Source organism: Barbatula barbatula, assembly GCF_947034865.1.
Source record: "Barbatula barbatula genome assembly, chromosome: 1".
NCBI classification, from domain to species: domain Eukaryota; kingdom Metazoa; phylum Chordata; class Actinopteri; order Cypriniformes; family Nemacheilidae; genus Barbatula; species Barbatula barbatula.
The window spans coordinates 33,243,014-33,251,250 of record NC_136766.1 but is presented as its reverse complement, the minus strand read 5'-3'; positions in this window follow the sequence as shown (position 1 = coordinate 33,251,250).

Genomic DNA, 8,237 nt, shown 5'->3' with positions numbered 1-8,237 from the left:
GAGGTTAAAAACGGTTACACTGACTTTTTAAAACCGTTCCATTCATCCATCGATCCATCTTCTATCTATACAAAAACACACACTAAAATCTCATTGAGGTCTATTTAGTCCTAACAGTCCATGCAGTAAGAATTGTATATCATAAAAAAATGATTCCTTTACTTGGGGCTTTCCAATCAACCTCTTGGCAGATAATAATAGTTGTAATGTATTATTAAAACCTCAAGAGATGATGTCCTCTGGTTGCAACGAACTACGTTTCGCACAATTTTCACTAAAGCATTATGGGGAAAGGTGGTTAGAGTTTTGTCCTTGTGTGGTTTGAATAGACACTAATGGTCATAATAAGCATTTGTGCAAGTTGGTTGACTTGCCACTCATGGACCATTTTTCACAAACACTCTCAAATGAGAGGGCGAACCATACAAACAACAGAAATATTGTTCTGAAAATTGTGTCCGCTGTTAAAATAAACAACCGGACTGCCTATTTCAGAAGAATAACTTAATTAGTCCGGTTTGGGAGGACAATAGATAGAAACTCTCTATAGGCACTCGTGTTGGACTGATTGACAGAAGAGGGAAAATTGTAAGAATTCACAGAATACTTTTTCAGGGAATTATTGATGCTTACCGATCGATTCCTTATTTCGATCTTATGTTCAGGAAGAGGGCAACAAAAGATATTATATTATCAAGTACATCATTTTGTGATTTCTTTTATTTATTAAGTGGGTTGTTTATGTAGCTGTGGATTGATTTTTTGTCAAATCTTCATCCTCAGAGCAGATCTTGAATAAATTAAGTTAAAAACGAAACAATGGAAACAATTCTGTAAAGAAATAAGAAGAACTTTGTGCTTATACTGTAATGGTGTTTACTTAAAAGTCATGCAATATTCTCTGCGTCTACTGTAATTGGATTACAACGCTTCATCAGCCAACCTTGTTACTTACAGAGATGTGAGAAAGCAAGGTCTAACATGGTTTTTATTATATCCATTTCATTAATTTCTTCCTCCCCACTAAATTGAAATGCCTGGCAAAATAAAACATTTTACATTTTACTGTCGACCTATTCGTGAGACACAATGTATATATACACAAAAACACTTGTCTGTTTGTTTAACAGAAGCCTGTCAGAGGTTGAGCAGATAATAAAAGCATCTTTCTTACAATTAGCGTGTAACAATGTGGCCAAGAAGGGTGTGTACTTGTTTGTTCCTATTACTCATTGTTACACGGGTGACGTGTTATCGTAAACAAGTTTAATAATATAAATGTTGTCAATCTTTTAGTCCCATTGTTATGCAAACAATACAGAAATGATCAACAGAAGAACTGCATGTTCACGTTGTTTTACATGCATAGCGATATTGTATTCTGAGGTTGAATTCTGTAAACAACATATTAATGAAACCATATTTTACAAGATTGCATGTGTAGTTAGGCGAAAACTAATTTAAAGTGGCAGTACTAATTCGCTAGTACATCAGATGTCTTTGAAGCTCATTGGAGTCAGTGATTTTGGCTAAATCACAGCTGGTTGTTTTCCTTAAAAATGCAGTTGTTAATTACCAATACCTGAATAACTCCAGTGAATGCTCAAAAAGGAGAAAAATTTATGTCGAAAGCTCAAAAATATTGTCTTTTGTCTAAAATTTGAAATGCAGTTATCTTTCTCAAAACCATCAGATATAAAGTCCAAGCAAACACAGGTTGCTATCTTTTTAATATAAATTCTTTAAAACATGCCTTTATTTGCTTTTATTTTAACTTATACCATTTCAATAGTTAATATTTTATTCATGGTGTCTTTACTTCAAGGTTAAAAAAATGTCAGACATATATTTTTGCTTTAATTTGGATGATATCATATATATCAAAATTTTCTGTTAAAAAGAGAAAAACATATTTAAAACGTTTCTTTTGGGGGTCTTCCATTTAATGGCAATAAAGTAACTGGCTTGAATTACACATCAGTGATACAACATTGTCTGTTTTAACCATATGCTTCCATCTTTTTAGACTGGAGCAGATATATGATTTTATCATTTACTCTCCCTTTCTGTCTTTTCAAACTGGTATGACTTTCTTTCTTCTGCAGAACACAAAATAATAATAGATATTTAGCATAATGTCTGAAGACCCAAACACCATTGGACCTCATTGACTTTCATTTCATAGACAGAAAACCACTGAGACATATCTCAAAATATCAAATTTTGTGTTCTACATAAAAGTTTTAACCACAATGAGGGTAAATAAATGATGTTTTATATTCGTTTTTATTTTGGTTGAACTATCACTTCAAGTCTGTTGCATGAGCAGTGTTTACCTTCTTCTGCTGATATCCTTCAAGCGAAGACTTCTCCTTATTAGGGAATCCTTCCGTGTAACACGGCAGACGTGACCCTGAAATAAACCCTGTGAGACCGGCATGATCACATTATAAGATAATTTTGTAAGTTAATGTTATTTAGTGTCCTAACCACAGTATGTAGCCAACTATCCATCGCTTAGTTTGTCATTTCCCTTAAACATAGAAATGAAACCCAGAAAACCCAGTAACAGACGTGACAGTAAATTTATCGTCAAATTAAATAATATATATTTTAATGAAGATTTATCTGGACTGGTTAAAATCGCAAATGATTTATATAATGCTATAAAGCTTTTATACCTTTCCTAGTTGCAAACAATTCACACATAATTACAGATTGTAGCACAAAGCAACCAGATACTTAATAACTCCTTTTAAACATGTTCTTTATAATAAGAGCTTATTTCTGAATCCAGCTATTGCATTCTTTTAAAAGCACCTGGGTCTATGCAAAGCGTATAAAACCTGTCCCTGCACCCCTGTGCCCTTAGAGACCATAGGGCAAGATTGGGTCCTCCTCCAAGCCTGATTGTAATGCCACATCAAATGTGTCCCCTCTTTGTGCACATTCTATCAAGTTTTGATCTTCTTTTTTTCTAAGGCCATGTTGGGCTTCAAACGGCCTGCTTCTTCAAAAGCACGTGTCTTCAAAGTTGGGTGTACATTCATGACCATGCCATATGTGAACCCACCTATTTCTGTTGGTGTCATGCTGACTAAACAGCAAGAAAGATATATCCAGCGCTGAAATTAGGTGACAGAAGTGGGTGATTGAAAACGTGCATGTACTGCTATTCAGGGATTATGAAAGATGCCAGGTATTCTCACAGCCTTAATATCTTTAACACCAATCTGTAATTAGAAATATTTAGCATCATTTGTACAATGGATAATAACACTAATGGGTTGAAATGGTGCATTTGCATAATTAGGTTATGAAGTGTATTTTTGGACGGAAGACCACAAGCTACAAAACACTAATAAAACTTGCTTTGACTATTAACAGAACGTGACCAGAACTGAAAAATTTAAATTGAAAGCCAATCCGGGCCTTCCTCATACAAACAAAAGTGTATTGTCAGTGACCTAGAAAAAAGCAAATTCTGTTTGTAGAGATGACGTTCCCTCAAAAAGAGAAAAATACTTTCTAACTTCTGCATATGCACATAACCAGAAATAAAAAAACAACAACACAAGATATCGTCATTACAACAGAGGTTTTCAACACTACAGAACAGCCAAAATGTAAATGAACCAAATGGACATAATCATTCAATCTGTGCACTGGGAATGACAGGCGTTGATCCAAAGACAACGACAATCATTCAAATCCTACAAGATCCCAAACACTTGTTTGCATTTCAACAGGTCTAAATGACTCAAATCGTCGCGAGGAACACAAACACTAAAAAGCCCTAAAATAAAAGAAACGGAGGAAAAACAACATTGATATAAAGCTCGCGATTTGTTCCTTTCTGCTATAAAACACAACACACAGTTGTCCTTTAAAGAAATCAACAACGCAATAAAAATCTAAATAAATGGTATTCAAATGAATAAAAACTACCTGTTGCTTCGTCCAGTGATGTCTTTTGCACTCACTCCCACGCCAAACACACAGATGACATCGCGTCAACATGCTTAAAAAACGGAGAAAACGTGAACGCTATGCGCTAAGAGCGATGTCTTTTCTCCGCCGGTTTCATTTCAACGCGTTTTCTCCGCCGTAAGCAGCGCGTCTTCGGCGTTTTCTGAACGTCTCGGCGCGTTTCAGCACCATGTGCCGCGGACAGCTCCGCTTCTCATCCTGCACGAGCTTCTTAAAGGCGACGCTCACTCCGCCGACAGGTGGCCCGGCTGTTTCACGAGCGCGCCGATGACGTCACCACGACAGGGGAGTGGTGTGTAGATGACGTCAACGAAAAAGTAATATTAATTAAGAATGAGCTTCATAATGTGAAGTATATAAATCTGTAATTCATTTACAGTTGCACTCCCAATTTCGTTCACAATTTACGACTTCTGTCCATCTGTCCATAGGAAACTATTTAAATAAATAATACAATTCTATAACAAAAACTGAAGGATTTTTGGCCTTGATTTTTTGTGAAGGGAAGATCAGATAAAATGTCATATCATCCACTTACAATAGTCGACATGGGTGAGATTCCCTGCAGGGTCTCTACTCGGGGACTCTTTTAATATTTGTAATATATGCAGAAAATCTCGCTCTATTTGTCTATGAAATGTACATAGCATTTCCATGGATTAAAGATGAATTTCCACTACATTTTGAACTGAATCTCCATCCCCCTTGAAATTCACTCACTGGACTCCCTGGGTTTCCTGGATATATATCATATATAATGTCCACCTACACGTTATTTCCCTAAAATTGGCTGTTCGGTTGTATTCCAAGTTGTGTACAAAAGCCCTTACTTACAAACTCCTTCCTAGAGCACAAATTATACAATCAAGCGTTCATTATTTCCTGATCATTTTAATACTATTCATTTTAAAAGATGTGTTCAGTAAACTGGCTCAAGCCTTCTCGCTCTTTTAGCAGGGCCACTTTAATCTATCACTATAATCCACTAATTACATTCTTGCCCCCAATGGGTTTTCATTTATGTCCTCAATATTTTAATCAGAGTGTGGAGTATTTTTTACCCCTTCTTACAATTTAACAATCTGTAAACAGAAATAGATTGACGCACTGTTTTCTTTAATGCAATTCTAAGAAAACGTTATATTTAAGCAACTGAAGTAGAAAGAAGACCAGAACAGGAATGCCTGTTTTGAATGGTGCCTGGATGCGAAGTAAAACACTTCTGTAGCTTACGTCCTTTACTTCATTACATATATCCCAAACCCACTATGCCCTTTGTCCTGTTAACAGAATTTAACAAAACACAGGAAGCAGGGCCAGTCACCCACTTTCATTGGGTTTCCCCTCCTCCTCCTTATTCCCCCTTTTGTTTGGTGCCTGGAGGTAACCATGGCAACCAGCATCACAAAGCCACCAGTACTCGAGAAAGAAATGTTTGCGAGTATCAGGACAGTCCACGTATATGGATGCGACTTATGCCACACTCACAGAAATGAATCTGAAAACTGACCTCATAGGTTGTTGGAATGATATGCGGTGCCGTGTTTGCATTGAAAAGCACGGCGGTGAGCATCAAACCAATGGCGTGCAATAAACGTACGTAAACATACATGTTGGAGGATGGAACTAACAAGTGCTGTCACCACGAGTCTGCTTGGAGGAGATCAAGCGATGCAACAATTCGTGCAGTCTAGTCATGTTCCTAAGCAACAGAGATCTGTCATTTTGATGGCTAATCATCCAAGCAATCCCTCGTTGGACCTTTTGGAAAACCAAATGCTTCATGCAGAGAGTTTGTTTTGCTGCTGCCAATTCACACCGATTGCGCTGTTGTTTTCGGTCACATGGGGGAACTTAACACTCGGCAGACATTTTATTTGAGCATTAATTTAAACTTGTTCACCTTTAAAATTTAAGTTTTTGTCACAGTAAATTGATTTATATATTTTATCCAAAGAAAAATAAAAGCGTTTCCGCTCCTATGCCCCTAACTTCTCCAGAAAGTCATTAAACTAGTAAATTAGATTACATTCAGCCAAAGACGGTGTCCTGTAAAAGGCCAATAATAGGTGGACAAAAGACTAGCCATTAATATAATGTTTCAACAATTAAGTGCCTGTCCCCGGCTTGCATGGTATTCATAATATCTTTTAGGAAATGTATTTTGTCTCATAATGCTTTGTGTTACTATATGTTCTCTAAACCCCAGCGGCTCTACAATCTTGCCGGGCTCTTGGTCTGTAGAACAAAGATGCTATTCAGTGCAGCAGGACAGGTAAGAGCGCCCAAATGGAGCTCAAGTGGGCACTAGGCTTCTTGACTAAATAGCCAATGAGCATTCTAATCTTCCATTCTCTGCCTCCTATTCCATTTTGATAATGTACCATCGCCAGCAGCTGCTAAAAGCCTGAGCGGGGAGAGGGAGGGGTAATACGGGACATTTTTGGATGAAAACAAAAAGGCGGACAGCGGTCGTCTTGAAGATGTTTCTGCCGAGCCGGCTTCAACATTTTCTAAAGGCCAACACATTAAGACCGACTCCTGTGGTCCAAAAATGCCACAAAATCGACAAAAATTCAGTGGCGCGCATATCACAGTTCCTCTTAACATCTTTTTCTACTTTTATCCTTTTTCCCCCAATGTCCACATCCTGCCATTACAGAAAATTACAACTTATTTGTCTACATTCTTGGAAGCGGATAATTGGAAGCCCATTATCAAGCACTCAAGTTTTACATGGAGCTGGATTTCCTGCTTTTAATACCCTCACACGTACCTACTCGAATTTTTGCCTTTAAAAAGAAGGACTAGTGTAAAAAAGAAAATGTCAATTACGTCTCCATCAGCGGGAGTTCGTGGGTCATTTGACCCTTTTCATTTAGTTATTTCTTTGGAACTTATTGCATTACTCCCATTTTCACTTTCTAAAGAAAAATCCCCCGGATGTTTTACTGTTAGTTTAACGTCAGGAAAACAATGTCACAATGTCAACGATGTTAGTCGCATTGATTCTGTAATTAAAATAGAATTTCCATTTGACATACGGGACGTTTGATAAACGCATTAAAAGAAGTCGCAGGGGCCGCTGAGCCTATTTGCTAGAAACAATAAAAGCAAAGGTACAACATGCAGTACAGTGCGATATAAAAATGTATAATAGGGACAAATGCTGAATGGCTGTAGGTCCATTGTGGTCTGTAAAGCGCATAATGCTTTTGAAAGGACTGTAGAGCAGTAAAGTTTGTCCTGAGGTATTTGAGGAACAGAATTAGGGGTTTGGTCGGGGTGCATAGGAGGAGGTCCGCTTGAAAGGTTAGTTGGGTAGGTTGTCACACGGAGCTGTTGAGTGCTCTGACAGCTTGCGAGAAGTCTGGCAGTTAAATGAGGTATGAGACGTAATGGACTACTTGTGCCGAACTTCACGACATACTTCTGTTTTATAATAGTATGTCTCCTTATGTTTCTGGTTCTATGTGTTTATAATGTGGTTAGATTCCAGACATGAGAATTTGAATGCAAAGTCTATACAGATATCCTGCAGGGTCTCTCACAGCAGTGTAGGAAAGTGTGTGCTACTAATATGTGCAAATGGATGCCTGAGTAGCTCTCATTATATGGTTCCTAGGGTTACATGGGTGTAGGTCATGCATGCTTCCAAATGGTTCTTTAATATTTACAGCCGGTATAACCCTCGGCTCTGAAGAAATCGTAAGGCGGAGGCAAAATAGCATGGATCCGTTTCAAGAGAATGTCACATTGTAACAAACTGTTTTATTGCACATAAACATCATACCACCTTCTAATGGAATGTTTTGTAAAGATGTAAAATTTAAATATAAAGAAATTACAACATGCGTACAGCTGAATTTAAGATTTCCATGCAATCATTGCCACAGCAGGAAAACATTATGTCGTACTTCAATTAGGAGCAAAATGTATCTTGAAGACTAGTTGTGTAATAATGACATATTAAGAACTTTCACCTCTCTATGCTGTTTTCAAGAGCAATCGGTTGTACGCTTGAATCTGAAAATAAAGGTTGCTTTGAGAAAAAAGTTGTTTAAATGCAACACATGGTTAAAAGAACTAAATGCGATATTTATTGAACAACTTCAGCAAGTCCTCATCCCACAACACTTGTGCCACATACATGAATGATAAATTAAACGGTAAGGATTTCCAAGCAATCCCACTTGCGATTTTCACCATTATATAGCACGATATAAAATGTCATATCTAGAAAATAG